General features: G+C 45.7%; 1 long non-coding RNA gene across 1 annotated transcript in view; it reads right to left on the reverse strand.

Moving 5' to 3' along the window:
- Positions 1–1,389: 1,389 nt before the first annotated feature.
- LOC112620323 overlaps positions 1,390–17,683 on the reverse strand; it is a 135,227-nt gene continuing 118,933 nt past the window's right edge. The window contains exon 2 of the long non-coding RNA XR_003118510.1: positions 1,390–1,985. This is a non-coding gene — a long non-coding RNA (uncharacterized LOC112620323). The remainder of the gene's footprint in view (positions 1,986–17,683) is intronic.

Here is a 17,683-nt window from a genome sequence, read left to right on the forward strand (position 1 = left end):
ACTTGCCGCTCCAGCCATCCTGTCCAGTTTCTATAGTTTGGATGTCTGTCCCCACCAAACCTCACACTGAAATGCCAGCTCCGGTGTTGGAGGTGGGGCCTGGTGGGAGGTGACTGGATCACAGGCGTGGTTTCTCATGAGTGGTTTAGCACCATCCCCAGTGCTGTTCTCATGATAGTGAGGGAGCTCTCCCGAGATCTGGTTGTCTAAAAGTGTGTGGCAGCTCCCCTCTCTCCTCCTGCTCCTGCTCCCGGCAGGTAAGACCTCCCTGCTTCCCATTCACCTTCCACCATGACTGTAAGCTTCCTGAGGCCTCCCCAGAAGCCCAGCAGATGCCAGCACCGTGCTTCCTGTAAAGCCTGCAGAGCCATGAGCCAATTAAACCTTTTTTCTTTCTAAATTACTCAACCTCAGGTATTTCTTTATAGCAGTGTGGGAACATCCTAACTTGCCACACTCACTGTGGACTCACTGCCTTGGACGGCTTGGCCTAGTCTCCATCTTTATCCTGTTTTCTATGGTTCTCCGCATGGAGTTGACAGTAAGCAAGACTCCAGGACACTGGAATCACAGACCGAAATCCTTCATTCTGAGGGCTGCAGGATCATGTAGTTGAGATGGAGAACAGTTCAGGAAGATGTTCCTTTGAGACTCACTGCTAACACCAGAACTAAGTTGTTGAGGACAGAGCCAGGCAGTGAGAATACAAGGAATGTCTGGAACCCGCAGCAGTGCCTCTCTGGGCCTCCCCTGCACGCTGAGGAAGACACCAATGCAAGCACCAGCAGCAGAAGGTGAGAAAATTCCTTCGCAGCACGGGGCCCTTCCTTTCTTCTCTCCTTTGTCTCTGCCCTTTGCTGAGAAAAAGCCTCTTCAGCAATCACTCATTGCTTCCCAGCCCATAGAGCAAGGACACGCCACTTGGCTCACTCCTTCAGAAGCTTTAAAACAAGACCCACATCCTAAAAGGCCTGAGAAGAAGGAAAAAGCAGAAAAAAAGCTGAAAGCTGACGTGGGATCCCAGTTCCAGGAGCTGCTCTCACTCTGCCAGGCCTGGATGTGGTATGAGCCTCTTTCCATCTGATTTGTCTTTTGTTCCAGGACCTGGCCTATTAAGTGCTTGTGAATGAAGAGAACTGATATTCACTAAATTCCTACTATGTGCTGAGGAGTACTCCACATTCTTTCCATAGCTCATCTTTACCAGTGGAAGTGAAGGGATGAGGTCGCCCACGGTCAGAAAGCTTGCAGGTGGCACAGCTTGGCAAGGTTTGTAAGTGTGGGGATTGTAGTAGAAGACCTAGCCCGGTACAAACTTAGAACACACTTCATCAATACTCATCGAATGATTGAGGCAATAATGGCCAAATAATAGAACAAAGGACTTAGTTCTGTTCCCATACTAGAAGACACATGGACCTTTATTCCACCTCAATAGGGAGGGGGTAGGAGAGACTTGAGGCTTTGTGGTGGTGAAGACATGGCCTCTACATGAGCAGAGTTAACATGTAGGTGCACTGACATAATACTCCCCATCGTGGAGACCATTACCACACATGCCTGTGTTCCTTATTCTTGAGGATTTTAAACCTTCGGAAAGACAAACCTGTGGAGACATTACGTGCTCATTCACATCCCTGCCCTGTTTCCAAAGGATCATCATGTTCTGCAGATTCTACTTCCAAAATGTCTTTGAACCTGGCCCACCCTGGGCCCTCCCTTCCTCTGATTCCACTGGTCAAAGCCTCTCACAAATGAACTCATCTCTCCTCACTTACTACCGACCACGACATCCCCATTGCCCGGCACAATGCCTGACACACAGTAGGTGCTCATTAAACGTCTTTGGATGAGTGATTGAGGGAATGAAGCCATCTCCTGGTCCTAAGTGCTTTGCCTGTCATTCCTTCCTCCTTGCTGCTGTGGAGTCTTCTTTCTAAAGCACTCGTCTGTCTTGAGAACGGAGGGCTGAGAAATATTTTTCTCTGAGAAAGAAAAGACACTTCTTAATCTCAAAATATATGTTCAGCAAGAGGAATATTTTTACAAAAATAAAGGATAAGCTGAAAGAATGTGAGCAGAAGCTGTAATTTCAGCAGTGGCATTTACCCCGTTTGTTTGAAGCATTGGCAGTGTATATTACCCTGCATTAGCCGCAAGGATAAACAGTGTTTTCAGATTCAAATATGTCAATTACAACATTCCTGGATATCGGAGGTCTTTTCCTGTTCCATTTCTTACTCTGTTCCTCTCAGAGTTCAAATCAAACCTCCAAAAACTGTTGTTGTTGTTGTTGTTGTTGTTGTTGTTGTTGTTCACCGTGAGCTCAGCATGGCTAATCTTAATTTTACTACTCTTGTGAAAACAACCAAAACCAAATTTGCCTTGATAAGAAATACTCATCATACAAAAATGTCATATGTTTTTATTATCTGTTCACATAAAACTAATACTGGTAAGGTTAGAGGTAAAAAAGTAAACGTAAATCTTAAACATAGTTTCTGAACTGCCTTGTCACTGAGAATTAAAAATCCTCTAGCAACCTAACCCTCTGCATCTGACATTATTTTTTGTGACTGTTCCTCTAGTGAAGTAAGTCACTAACGCTTTAGTGTAAGTTACTCCTACTAAATCACTTTTCTACAGGTTAAAGGGAAGCACAACAGAAAAACTGTAAGGCAGGTGGTGCAGACGTCCAGATTTTGCCCAGGACAGCCTGAGCAGAAAGCTGTTTCCCTCACCTCCCTCCAAAGTCAAGAATTGAGAAGGAAGATGGCCTTCCAACTCCAACCACTGATGAGAATAAATTCCAGAAAAACCTATTAAATATAGCCTTTGACCCTTCTGTCCACAGCTGGAAACATTACACAAATTTTAGTGAGTCCAGAATGCCAGCAGCCATAATTCCCAAATTCATTTTTAAAATAATGAACTGATCCAGGCGAAGGACCTGCGGCTTGGCGCCATCTGGTGCCTGTGTGGAGAAAGAACGTGCCATTGAGGCTGCAGTGCTGAGTCTCTTTGTTAGTCCAAGTGGGGAATGCTTTTTAAAAACACAACCATTGTCTTTCATCACAGTAAATCCTAAAGTGCTACTAACAACAAACGCAGTCTGAAAATAAACTTGAAAATTATTTATAGTTTTTCCAACGATGATCTTATTTTGAGAGGGAATACGTTAAGTTCTGCTGATACCAACCCTGGGCTCTTACAACATAGTGACTTCTACTAACTCTTTCTATGTGCCTATGTTTTTTTATATGATAAAAGCATTTTCCACGGGGGGATGGCAGTGAACTTTCTTTGTCATTGAAATGTACAGCACAAGTAAGAACTTTTTCAAACACCATTCCTAAGGCAACAAGATGCTGCTTCCTAAAATATATATTTAAGGGCCTAAATCTAAAGTTGATTTGAAAATTGGAAAGAAAATATTGAAAATGTTGATTATCCAAAATAATTAGGGAAATAAAACTGCAAATATCTCAGAGTAGAATAATTTTGCTTCCCAAAATATGGGCCTCATTTCCTAGTTGTTTCTGCCTGCAAAGGAACAGAACGAAAAGGCCGAAGCTCAGGGTCACCTGGGCTTCCTCAACCCTGGTTGGATACATTCATCTGCACGCTCAGAACCACGCTGACACCCATGAATGGAGATGAGTCACTGCGTTTACTTAGTTGTGGTTAAACATAGAAGGGTTTACTTCGCTTGTTTCATCCTTGCTTCTAATTTCTTCTTGACTTCAGTTCATCGTACAAACAGCCACCGAGTTAACTCTTCTCCAAGCAGTAGTTGGCTCCTGGGATGATGCTGACCCGCCATCCTGTTTCATCAGTTTTCTGCATGATTCACCCATATTCTTCCACACAAACCTAGTATTTCAGCCCGACTGTCATAGGAGGTGGCTTCCAAATACATCATAGACCTTCTTACCTGGTATTCTTCCCTTCTAGAATATTCTCTCCCTTCCTGTCTCATTACCTAATGCCTCCAGGCTCCCGTTCAAGTCCCATTGTTTCCCTAAACACTTTCTGCAGGGGCTCCAAGTCATGATCTCTCCATTTTCCTCAATGTGGGTAATAGACTCTACACATTCATTTGGGAATTTCTGTACAGAGTTGATATTTTTATTTTTATTTTTGAATTACACATGATTTTCCCAGCTAGACCATGAGATCATTCAATTTAGGAGCTATTTTATAGGTTTGCAAACTAAACGTTTTACAGTGTCCAATGATGATAACTAATACTTATTGGCAGTTGTTACCTAATTGCTATGTTTTAAGTGGTTTATCTAAAAACTCTTTAGGTAGACCCTATTATTTCCTTCACTTTAAAGATGAGGAAACTGAGCAAAAAAGGTAAAGCCACTGAGCGGGAACATAACAGAGCTGGAATCCCACCCAGTTCTGCCTGCTCTGCAACCCACGTCTGCGCTGCCATGTGAACCTACACCTCAGCACAGGCTCACGGAGATGGCAATCAGTGACGGACAGCAGGCTTGTGCGTGTTTAACAGAGAAGGCTGAGGACAAGCAATGCTAATCAACACTTCAGGCACAGCCACAACCTCCAGCCTCCAGCCACAGCCACGCAGCCACACACCACACACTACTACCACTGTCCACACACAATCCCTGCAGCTCACCACACACAGAGGGGGGCACTGGTCTGAGGGAGGAAGCATGCCAGGGGTCTCAGCCTCACGTCACCCACTGACCAGGTGCTAACCTCAAATGACTGACTCCACCTCTCTGATCCCCAGCTTTCTCGTTCCTATAATGGAGCTAATCATGCACCCTGTGCAGGGTGGCCTTGAGGGTTAAAAGAAACCCATACAAGGAATGTCAGAAGCCATATCCCCAAGGCAGCTGGTCACTGGCAGTTATCTGTTAGTCTGCACAGCAGGTCTGGCATCGCCCTTGAGCTATAAACCAACCACAGACTGCAGCCCCAGGTCTGCAGGATGGACGGCCCGCAGGCTCATCGCCACCACTCCCCATGCTCCTGCCACACTGAGCTCTGTCTCTTGACACCCTTAAAGCTGCTTACTGCCCCAGGAATAACCTCATTCCTTCAGGACGTGGCCTGGCCCATTTCCCTTGCTTCCCACGTGCAATGTGCCTTTCTGGAATGCCTGTCCACTCAGCAGATTCCTACTTATCTGGATGACTCAGCCCAAAGCCAGCTCCTCCCAGGAGCGTCCCCAAGTCCCTAAGCAGGGCTAACCCCGTCCCCCCCACCCCCCCCCCACCATGCTCAGGCAGCTCCTTCCTCCATTTTGATCTTATTTCATGCCTGATCAACCTCATTGATGTGTCCTGAGTCCTGGGCTGCAGGCTCTTGAGGGCAGAGTTCGCATGCTTGCCTGGTACAAGGTGCTCAGTAAACACTGATGGAATGAATGCACGAATGCACAAGCAGATGAGAGAGAAGGGAAGAAAACAACGAGAAGAGACGGAGACCGAGAGAGCATGAGAAGGGAAGAAGGAAGAATAGGAAGAGAAGGGACGCGGCCTAGGACCTGAAGATGGCAAGTGGGCACACTGGCATCCCCCCAACTTATAGGGTCCACATGGGCGACACTCATGCTTTGTGTCCTCAGGGACCCATCAATGCCCTACTCAGGCAGAGGAGAATCCCAAATCCCACCTTCCTTCTCCAAAAGAAACCACTCTGTGTCCACCCCTCATGGTGCACTCCCGTGCACACGCAGCACTGTTCATGACAACCAAGATTTGGAATCGCCATAAGTGTCCATCAACAGATGAATGAATAAGGAATATGTGGTATAGATATGCAGTGGAATACTATTTAGCCATGAAAAGAGTGAAATCTCATCATTTATGACAATCTAGATAAACTCGGAGGGCATTATGTTAAGTGAAATAAGCCCCATGCAGAAAGACAAATACCACGTGGCCTCATTCACAGGTAGAATCTAACCAGCGGACGGCTTGGTTCGGGGAGGGGAGGATGGGAAGACGTTAGTCAAAGGATACATATTACAGCCAGAGAGGAGGAACAAGCCCCAGAGGTGTGTTGTGCAGCACGGTGACCATAGGTAGTGATGACACATTCTCAAAAAATGGTGAGAGTGAGAATTGTTCTCACCACAAAAATAATAACTAAGTGAGGTTGACTCACTTACCTTTGGATAACTACCTTTGGATACATTTGTCAATTAGCGAGATTTCACTCTTCCATAATGTATGCAACTTCAGAACATCAGCTGTGCACGGTAAATACATATGGCTATCTGTCCACTAAAAACAGGAAAAAGAAACCCCCACAAATCCAAAGGCTGAGCGGGTGCTGAGCTGCTTTTTCATCTTAATTACGAGTCGACCTGGAAATCCATCTTTGGATCCCATGTTGTCCAAGCCTGAATTCTTGAGCAAATTCTTTTCTGTGAGGGATGAGCCAGGAGGACTGAGATGGAAGTGGGGATAAAGGAGGTGACAAAGTTGTGTTTGATAGTGACGCTTCGGACGACGGCCTCAGAGATTCTCCAAATGGCAGGGTGGGAAGGCTGTAACGGTCCTAAACTACCTTCTTCATGTCCCAGTAAAGAAACTGAAGCACAGGGAGTTCAGTGGCTCACCCAGGACCCCCCAGGTCAGGGCCCTGGACCAGGGCTTGGTAACTGCCTCTGCTGACCCTGGAGGCAGTGACTTCAGGAGGTGAGGCAGCCCTGGGTGCTGCCCACCCAGAGGCAGGCCTCCTGGGCCAGACGTTCCTGCTGCCTGAGGTCCGTTCATCCCAGCCACCCCCCCAGCTGCTGGTTCCCCTTGCCTTCTAATTCACACGCCAGCCTCGGGGCTGTCAGCCGAGTTCACCCTTGTGTCCTCCAGCACCCACCACATCCTCCCTGCCCGCTGTGGGCCTTGGCACCTTCGCCAGGCTGCCTCCACCCCAAGCCCCAGCTCTCTCAGAGGTGTCAGAGCCTGAGAGTCACCCCCAAGAGTAGCCCTCTCTGACCCGCCAGGCAGGCCAGGCGACTGCCCATGTGCTCCTACAGAGGCCTGCACCCCATGCCGGTCCACGGCTGACCTGTGCGCTGCACACTCACCGCCTTCCTTATCTGTGTGACTCGGTTGGAGGCCTTTCTACTCACCTCCTTCCTTATCTGTGTGACTCGGTTGGAGGCCTTTCTCCTCACTAGGCACCAGTCTATGGCTGGTCCACGGCTGACCTGTGTGCTGCACACTCACCTCCTTCCTTATCTGTGTGACTCGGTTGGAGGCCTTTCTCCTCACTAGGCGGCAGTCCACGGCTGACCTGTGTGCTGCACACTCACCTCCTTCCTTATCTGTGTGACTCGGTTGGAGGCCTTTCTCCTCACTAGGCTGTCAGTTCTTGAGGGCATGAACTGAGCCTATCTTGTTTCTGCGTCACTGTTGGGCCCACACAAATGTGTGTTGAATTGGGTCTCCTGAGCCGAGGGTGTGGATTAAACGACCCCCACAGAGCCCTTCTAGCCAAAAGGTCTGCCATCTCAGGGGGGTGTGTGTGTAGACAGAGAGACAGAGGGAAATCAATTTAAAGAGAGGGAGAGAAAAAAAAGTGCTGCATCTACCGTTCTTATTTATTTTCCATTCCAATTTTGTAGAATTCACACAAAAAAGATGCTCAATGTCATTACTCATTAGGAAAATGCAAATCAAAGCCACAATGAGATAGCACCTCACACCCACTAGGATGCTATAATCAAACACTGGGAAAGAAGTGTCGGTGAGGACATGGAGAATGGGGGTCCTCACACAGTGCAGCAGGAATGCAGAGTGGTGCGGCTGCTATGGAGAATAGCTTGTTCCCCACAGTAAAGCATGGAATTCCTGATTGGTGGTGTCGTTGGATATTCACTGGAATATAATACTCACCATCATGACTGCTACTGTTGCTTTACTGAATAGTTATGAAAAGAGGAAAAAGCAAAGCTTTATAAATTAAATCCATTATATCAACCCTTGAAGGAACACTGTAGTAAATTATTTTATAATTGTTCTATAATTCACCCTGTAATTTATTGATCTATAATTATTTTAGGAGAGGCAGACCTGTATCATTGGCACTGTATCGTCAGTTAACACTTCCCTTAAAGCAAAAGATGGAGCAATATCCCCCAAATTAAGCAATAACGTGCAGCCCTTACTGACAGTGTTTTCAATGATGCTCTCTTGGGCAAGTCGAGGCATAATGGCTGGGCTAGTGAAACAAGAAAAAGAAAGAAGAGGGAAGAGAGAGAGAAGGAGATGAAGACAGAGGGAGGAAAGAAGGAAGAGACAGAGAAGGGGGAGGCTGGGGTGGGGATAGTTACATCAAACATCTATTATGCCACTGAAGCGTGTGGCCAAACACTCATCTCTTTCAATGTCACAATGATGAGTGTGTAAGAGTGTGCGTGTGCGCGTGTGCGAGTGCGCGTGTGTGTGTGTGTAGATGGCTATGGGATACAATTCTGAAAGTTGCCAGAGACAGAGAATTGCTCACAAGGGAATCCCGAACCCAAGTAACAGCCAACAAACTCTGTTCCAGGACACATGAGGCTCTAAGAAGGGTGAAGGAGACTTGAGTTGCACCTTACCCAGTTCACTTTCCAGCAAGTGCTTCTTCCAAATAAGGGTGTCACAAGCTACTGCAGAATCCCTAGGGGAAAAGATATTCTGAGACACAGAAACAGAATCTGCAGGGTGACTTAGAGATGTTCTTATCGGGTAAAGAGCCTCTCAGGCTAGTTTCCTGTTGGAGACAGTATCATTCAAAATATCTGACTGGTATTTATTTGGGAGTTCCAAAATTTCCTAAAGTAGGGAATGAAATAATGGTAGCAGACTTTTAAAATAAAAATGTGTTCTGTGCAGCTAATTAGTTACCGGTGTTTAAATGGTGCAGACACACGCCAAGCATCCGAACTTTTGGAAAGATAACACATCATCCTTGCTGACAGACTGCTCCATAAGACACTGTCACAAAAGCACCCTCAGAAATGAAACAGTGCGGGCCAGGGAAAATAGTAAATTCAACCTCACTCGTGAAAAAGTAAGAAAACACACCGCGTTAGGCATCCACACGCTCCGTGGAAGCCCAGCCTTCACCTTCGGGGATGTGTCAGGAGGAGGTGCCGCTGCTGTCCCAGTGCCAACCTCAAAAGGCTTAGCCATACCTCTTCCACCCATTTTGCACTTGCTGCTTGTGTTTTCAGGCTGTATCCCATCTTGAAGTGAAGACATTCTGTAAGTCGGCTGCCCCACAGCGTTGGCAGCCATGAGAGGAAACGTGAGCCTCCGTCATTCTGTGATTAGGTGGAGATGTCTGAGGAACTGTGTGCGGTACAGGCAGGTGCACTGGATGTAACCCGACACAGCTTTGGCTTGTTTCCTACTGTCCCTTTTAAGCCTGTTTGCTGGACACTCTCTGTCCCTAGATGAAAACCCAGGCCAGACCTATACATTTTCTAATCAGTCCCAGGAAATAAGAAGTTCTTTAGCCACTTGGAGTCAACAGACGCCATCCAAAGTCAGCAATTTAAAATGCCCAGTCCCCTCCAGACACCAAAACCTGTGCCCTGAATAAATCGACCTTTGCTGCCCCACCAAGACCTCTGTGGCCACCCAGCTCCTGCTGCAGCTCCATGGTTCACGACGCTCCTCCTCCAGCCAGCAGCTTAGGCGCCTGATGCCATCAGCCACCACCATGTCTTTCTTGTTGGGGGTCAAGGGGCTGGGGGAGGCAAGAGGGATCCAAGCGCAGGGGAGGTCGTACCCAATGACACCATTGTAAGTCAGCTTTGGTCCCGCAGCCTGGCCAGTGGTTGATGCTGCCCTTTCTCCAGTGGATCAGAGCCCATTGATGGGCTTCACACCTGCAAGGTGTCAAGACCCCTGGAGAGTCTATACTCAGCAGTGAGCTGCAGCTCAGGTGAATTCACTCCTCTCACAAACTTACTCCCTCCCTGAATGCCTCCAGGAATCTGAAGACCATCAACAGGTTCTCTAGAAAGAGTTAATAGGAAAACTTCTGGAGAAACGGATACAGAAAAAGACAGAAGATACAACTAAGGAATGTTAGTCATGAATAAAGAGACAGGATGCCAGGTATAATTCTTAAAATGATTTAATGCCAAAAATGGGAACACGTGGACAAAGATAACTTTTTATAGTATAACTTAGAAGAACTCGAAAATAAATAGAATTCCTAAAGAATCTGTTTACTATTAAAGAAACCAAAGCCATAGTTAAGGGTTTTCCTAGAAGGAAAACACAAAGCAAGATAGTTTTTACAAGTGAGTCCTAATAAATTCTCAGGAACCAGGTCATTGCAATCTCATGCAATCTTATTCTTCTAGGGAATAAAAAGAGGACTATCTCCACCTTATTCCATGAGGGTAGTGTAAACTTCCTGTTGAATTGAGGCAAGAGTAACCGTATTCATGAATATACATGCCAAAATCCTAAACAAAATATTAGTAAATCAACCCCAGCAGTAAATAAGAAAATACCTCTTGCCATGGCCATGTTGGATTTATTTTAGAAATTCAAGAGTGTTTTAATATTTGAATATTCCTGAACTTCATTCACCATATCAAAAGATTAAAGAAGAGTAGACCAGGCATGGTGGCTCACGCCTGTAATCCCAGCACTGTGGGAGGCCAAAGCGGGTGGATCACCTAAGGTCAGGAGTTCAAGACCAGCCTGGCCCACATGATGAAACCCTGTCTCTACTAAAAGTACAAAAATTATCCTGGCATGGTAGCAGGTGCCTGTAATCCCAGCTACTTGGGAGGCTGAGGTGGGAGAATCGATTGAGCCTGGGAGACGGAGGTTGCTGTGAGCTGGATCGTGCCACTGCTCTCCAGCCTGGGTGACAGAGTGAGACTCTGTCTCAAAATAGAAAGAAAAAAGAAAAGAAAAGAAAAGAAAAGAAGGAAAGAAAGAGGAAGGAAGGAAGGAAGGAAGGAGAGAGAAAGAAAGAAAGAGAGAAGGAAGGAAGGAAGGAAGGAAGGCAGGATGGATTGATTACCTGGTTATCTCAATTGGAGAAAACACATTTGATCTCATCAAACGTCATCCAAGCTAGGAATAGAAGGACACGTCTTCAGTCTGGCAGAGTGTGTACGAAACACTTCCCATGAACATCATTCTTCATGAGAAAACCCTGGAAGGAACATTCCCTCCAAATCAGGTCCAGGTCAGATTGGCCCAGTGGCTGCTGTCAGCACCGCCCTGGACGTCAGAGGTAGCGCTATAAGGAAGCTGGAATGTGTTGAAGTCAGAGGCTTGGAAAGGAAGAAACAAAGCCAGTATCGACTCCAAAGATAGAACTGGCCATAGGGAAAATCCACTCCACACGGGAAAAGACATTAGTCTCACTGGTCATCAGCTGAATGCAAACGGAGCACAGTGAGACCCACTCTACGTCTACTCTACAAGCAAAGTGAAGAGTTCTGACAATACCAAAGTTTAGCGAGCATGTGGCCCAGTGGATCAGAGAGAAGAACTTGCAAACCTCTTTGGAAAGCAACTTGTTATCATGTTGTGAAGGTGAGGGTTTGCCTAGACACAACAATCCCACCTCAGGGTACATATCCCAGAGAAAGCCTCACGCCTGCACCTGAAGAAGCATTCAGTGTGTGAATAGCAGGAGAGTCCGCAATAGTCAAAGAAACACCTCCCGTGTTCTCAGTTGGGGAATGGACAAATTGTGGCAGAGTCACACGAAGGTATGTTGTGCAGCCGCAAATGGATGGATAGCGGCTCTATGCAGTAACAGCTAAATCTCACCATTATCCACATATTTCTAGAAGAGTAGGAGCAGGCAAAACAGCTGGGAGAAAATTGTCCAGCGTAGGTGACAGATGCTGAGAGCAGAGACTCAAGTGTAGGCCAGAGGCGAGCAGATTGGAGAGGTGCTTAGGGGTCGCGTGAAGAGGGTATGGTAACCCACTCGCTATGGGAAGAACCATGCTGAGGCCTGGGTTTCAAGGGTTAGGTGATGCCATTCTCTGACCGGAGAGACAGGAGGAGAGGGAGAAGGGGGTATGACATAGATCCCGATAGGGTGGGGAGAGACACACCGAGAAGGGAGAGGGGAGATCCATAGGGAATGAGGGGAGACCATGCAGACAGCAAGAAAGACACATGGCCAGGAGGCATACGTGCCAAGACCCCAAGGCAGGAGACGGTTTACTGTGTTCAGAAACATCCAGAATCCCAGAAGCCTGGAAAGACACAAGGTGCGGGAGGCAGCTGAGATAGGAATAGCCTGGGAGCAGCAAGCACCAGCAAATGTTAGCGATCGTCCTCTCTCAGCTTCTCAAATGCCCCAGTGTACCAGGTATCCCAGCTTCAGAAGCGTGGAGAGATTGCCGTTCAGTAATTCAAGAGTTACTGTAATAACACAAATAATCATTTCTTAATTTATGTTGATGTCATCTTGGTTTTTTGGGGTTTGCTTTTTTTCTTTTTGTGAGACGGAGTCTTGCTCTGTCACCCAGGCTGGAGTGCAGTGGTGTGATCGCTGCTCACTGCAACCTCCACCTCCAAGGTTCAAGCAATTCTCCTGCCTCAGCCTCCCGAGTAGCTGAGATTACAGTATGTGCCACCATGCCCAGCTAATTTTTGTATTTTTAATAGAGATGGGGTTTCACCATGTTGGCCAGGCTAGTCTCAAACTCCCTACCTCAGGTGATCCGCCTGCCTTGGGCCTCCCAAAGTGCTGGGACTATAAGCGTGAGCCACCGTTCCCGGCCCTCATTTCTTAATTTATTTCTACATTACTGATTTTTTTTTTCCTCAGGCTATGTAAGTTACTTCTAAATGAGTATTCTGTCTCATTTAAGCTTCTTCTTTCAAGCCTAAAATTTCCAATTTATCAAATTTCTTTTCTAAACAAGGAGCGATAATGATGAGATAGAATGGCATGTTGATATAGTTATCCCAAAACCCAAAATTAGGCTTTCATCTACAAAACAAACCCGCAAAATCCATTAGCATGCTACTCATTTTGCCATTTTCCTCTGGGTCGAGCCCATTTCAAAAAGAACCTTCATTACATAAAATCACAGAATACCTGTCCCACAGCAAGAAAGAGATGGATCAGGTAATTGAAGTCCACGGGTAATCCAGAAACCTCATTTCAGTTCAATTTCAAACGCTTCTGTCATCAATACTTTATACCCACTCTCAGGTAACGAAATTGGTTGATTTATGAACTTGGACAAGTTCCTTGATCTCTAGGCCTCCGTATCCTCAGTCGTCATATGGAGACGCTGACAGACGGTCCCTGCAAGACCCCAACAGTCCCAGCACCCAAACCTCTCCTCCCATCCACATAGGCTGGAGTGCTGGTGAAGAGACCTCCAAAATCGATCATCAATGGATTGGAAACAAAGACATTGAAAGTTAGATCCAGAATTTACACGTTTTCAGCCTATAAAATATCATGCCTAAGAGTAAGACAGTACCGGCCAAGAAAGTAAGATATTTGACTTTATTCTGTGCAAACCATAGATAAAAGGAGAGAGAAGCTAGAGAGGGCTGTAAGTGAGTGTCAGGAGATACTTATCTAGGAGATGACTCTGTGGTTGAAGAGAAAGAAGAGATAGAGGACAACAAATAGAACCCAGGATATAGGATAGACACCCACATTTTCAAAGTGCAGCAAAAATGTTTAGAATGTCACCAACTTTAACTCCTTCATTTACCAAAGACTGTCAACTCGGTTTAGTGGGTGATACTTTTTACAGTTATTTGTTCTGAGTTTAATCACAACAAAGTGTAAGAAATTCTTTCCCTAAAATTCACATTACACCCAACTTTGCCAGAATACATAGCAACAATAAGGTAGGGATCGACGTAGACCAGTGGTTCCACAATCTTAGCTGTGGACTGGAATCACCCAATCTTGTCTGTGGGTTTTTAAAAGGCTACTGCCAGAGCCCCACAATAGGGAGTCTGATTGAATTGCACTGGGGTGAAACCTAGGCTTTGAAATTCAAAGAAAAATTCCAAATGATGCTCACATGCAGCCAAACTTGAGAATCACTGAAAGACAGGAAGCAAACGGAGGAAGGACACCTAACAGGATGGCCCGCCCATGTCAATCAAACAAGGAAGGCAACACAGGCTGAGCCAACTCAAAACATCCCCTTCCTATCCCGCAGAAGTGCAAAAGGAGAAGAGGCCTCAGTTCCACAGGGCACTCAGTTCCAGTCTGGTAACCAGGTCATGATCTGGCCATTTCTTTTCTTCAAGCAGGTTTTCCCACTGCAAAGGATCCAAATATCTTATATTATCAATCCATCCAAAATATATAGGTCTGATTGTCTGATAACTCTTTTACATTTTCTTTTAACTGACTAAGGTATGTGAAAACTGTGCCTCACGCTGGTAATTTTCCATCGCTAAACTACGCTGCAACAACCTTCCCCTATTGAGGCAGGGTCGAGTTCACTGGCTCCCAACCCACACACGCGGGCAGTTGTTTCAGCCCCAGGTGGGATTCAAACCCCAGCTTTGATAATTATCAGCTGTGTGCCCTGAGACAACTTCATGACCTGAGTGTTTTGCATGCGGATAAAATGAAGACCCTGCTATCTGCTGCACGGAGCTGGTGTCGCGGACCTGGCAGACATTCTCCTACGGCTGCATATCCATCTGTGCCACATTTTGATGGGCTGGAGGGAAAGCCCAAACAACATCATCGATAGAATACAGAGGCTACAATACAGAGACGCTGTAATCATCTGATTAATTTCAACTGGCATTTTAAACTCAGGGTCTCTACTGTGCTTATAGGAAGAAAAAGATTGATGAAATCAAAGTGTTCCTTTATCCAGAAAACTCATTCAGAAAGCCTAAAAGTGAGGCTCACGCCATTGGCCAGCCACCTGCCCTTTCAGCCTAGCTGTGTGCAGACCCACACTCCGCAGAGGACACTGCTCCCACCCCTTCTCCCCCGCACCCTGCTTCACTGAGTTGGGTGTCTTTGTGCCTTGAACCCTGAGATGCTGAGCAGGGAGGTGAACGGGTGCTTTTACAAATATGCATTGATTTTGTAATCAGAGAAAATTAATAATACCTATTTTTAAAAGAAAAACCCGGTGGTCTAGAGTATACGCATGCTCATGAAATCCTGATGGAAGTGCAGATGGGTCAAAACATCCTGATGGAAAATTGGAAACAGGAAATTTAAACTTTTTCCCGCCAGGTGTGGTGGCTCACGCCTGTCATCTCAGCACTTTGGGAGGCAGAGGCAGGTGGATCATTTGAGGCCAGGAGTTCGAGACCAGCCTGGCCAACGTGGCAAAACCCCGTCTCTGCTAAAAATACAAAACTTAGCCAGAGGTGGTGGCGTATGCCTGTAGTCTCAGCTACTTGGGAGGCTGAGGCAGGAGAACTGCTTGAACCCAGGAGGCAGAGGTTACAGTAAGCTGAGATCACACCACTGCACTCTAACCTGGTAGACAGAGCGTGACTCTGTCTCAAAAAAAGAAAATGAAATTTAAACTTTTTCCAAATAAGCATTCTGGTTAGACCTACGCTTTGATGCTGCAATTTCACATCTAAGAATCTGTTTTCAGGAAATAATTTAGGATGTATGCAAAGATTGAGCCACAAGACTGCTTATCTCTGTGTTCATTTTCATAGAAAAAATACAAACAACTTTGATATGCAGCAATAGGGAATTGTTGGGAGAAATTACGATGTAGTCATGGAAGAAATAAACACTGGGTATTAAAAATTACATCTGAATGCTCAAATAGTGCTCTTAATTCTCTTCTTAAAATTTCTGAATCTCCTGAAAATTTTCCATAGGCATGTTTATCATCAAAATAAACTCTGCAATGTTGTAGAAAAATAGTTTTTAACATAGAAAGATGCTAATAATATATTATTAAGCAACATTTACAAAACAGAATTTATGGTCTGTAAATTTATGTCAATGTATGTGCATATGTACACACACATATATTGATATGTTATAGTAATAATTAGGTGAAAGGCAGAAGCCCAGAAGTCCATTTATTACCTCAGAATGTCGATGTATCTATCTCTTAATAGCTGAGTTGTGGGCAGATTTTATCACCTCTTATCTACTTATCTATATTTTCTACCAAGAGTTCATGCTATTAATACTTAAGTACTAATTTTTTCAAATAATAAGAGTTATTTTAAGTAAGTGTTTATGAAATATTTCAGGTCTTGTTGCAAATATCATGAAAATGACTCTTCCTGAAGAGCAAAAGCTAACAGATGATACTAACAGAGAAACGCGCAAGTGGCTGTAAACGAACGATGTGGTGCTGTGGGAGGAGCCAAGGGCCCAGGGAAGGAGATGGGACAGGGCAGCGTCCTGAGGAAGCATGGGCTCAGTGGGGAGCAAGCAGGCAAGGGGTCTTCCCGTGAGAGAACAGCGCCTGTGCAGAGAAGCACCGTGGCTGGCCCCTGCATGAACACAGCCCCTAACAGCCCCTCTCTGCTGCAGAATCCAGGAGGACTCCACCCGAGCACCTCCCGACCTTCCCCACCACTTGGCCTCAGCCTCCCCTCAAGGTCTTCCCCGCCCCAGGCAGGCAAGCCCCTACAGGCTGCCACACCACACCCTCTGCTCCTCCTGCCACACCACACTCTCTGCTTCTCCATGATGATAGCAACCATATTGCAGCTTAATTATTTGACTATAGGTTCAGGAGGGCAAGGGTTGCCACACCACAGCCTCTGCTTCTCTATGACACTAGCAACCATGTTTCACCTTCATTACTTGACTTGAGGTTCATGAGGGCAAGGGCTACCTAAGTTTTGTTTGCAGCTACACCCCTGCCACCTACAAGGGTGTCTGGCACACAGTAGAGACTCGGCACACATTCTTTGAATAAAAATGAATGATGTGCCTGTTAATTGTCCACTAGGCAAATCAACAAGGCTGTCACAAGAATAAAGCTTCACAGGATAACAGCTTTCAAAAGCTAACAGCTATGGGCTTTCAGGATTTAATTTACACACTCTTTTTCACAGGCACCAAGGACTTCCGTGAGTGGCTGAGTTTTCTTATCTAGTTATATCTGGTTAACTGAAATCATGCATGGGCCATGAAAATATACAACGACACTCTCTCTCTTGCAGTAGGTTGTCTGAAAGTGGGGCTCATAGGAAAAGGCAGAAATTCTTCCCTGACTCTTAAGTAACCTCCCTGCCATTTACTGCCGGGGCTTAAAATCCCAACGTGAATCATTTATTTAAATTTAAGGTCTATGCTAAAATACAAATGTATTTTCACAGAGGTGATTAGCAATATTACACCATACTCAACCGTCAACATTTTTAACTAATGGGTTCTCTTTCACTTACAGGCTACCCAAATAGGATTTCAGATGACTTACAACAATACAGACATAATACAACCAAAATTAATTAACACTGAGGGAAAAAAAGGAAGTCAGGAAGTAAAGACTGACCGTAGGGGTAAGGAAGGTCACTATGTCTGTCTACCTACATGGGTGCATGGGTGGATGGATGGATGGATGGATGGATGGATGGACAGATGAGATAGATAGATAGATAGATAGATAGATAGATAGATAGATAGATAGATAGATAGATAGATAGATAGATAGATAGATGGATGGATGGATGGATGGATGGATGGATGGATGGATGGATGGATGGATGGATGGATGGAT

This window comes from Theropithecus gelada, chromosome 3 (assembly GCF_003255815.1).
Source record: "Theropithecus gelada isolate Dixy chromosome 3, Tgel_1.0, whole genome shotgun sequence".
NCBI lineage: Eukaryota > Metazoa > Chordata > Mammalia > Primates > Cercopithecidae > Theropithecus > Theropithecus gelada.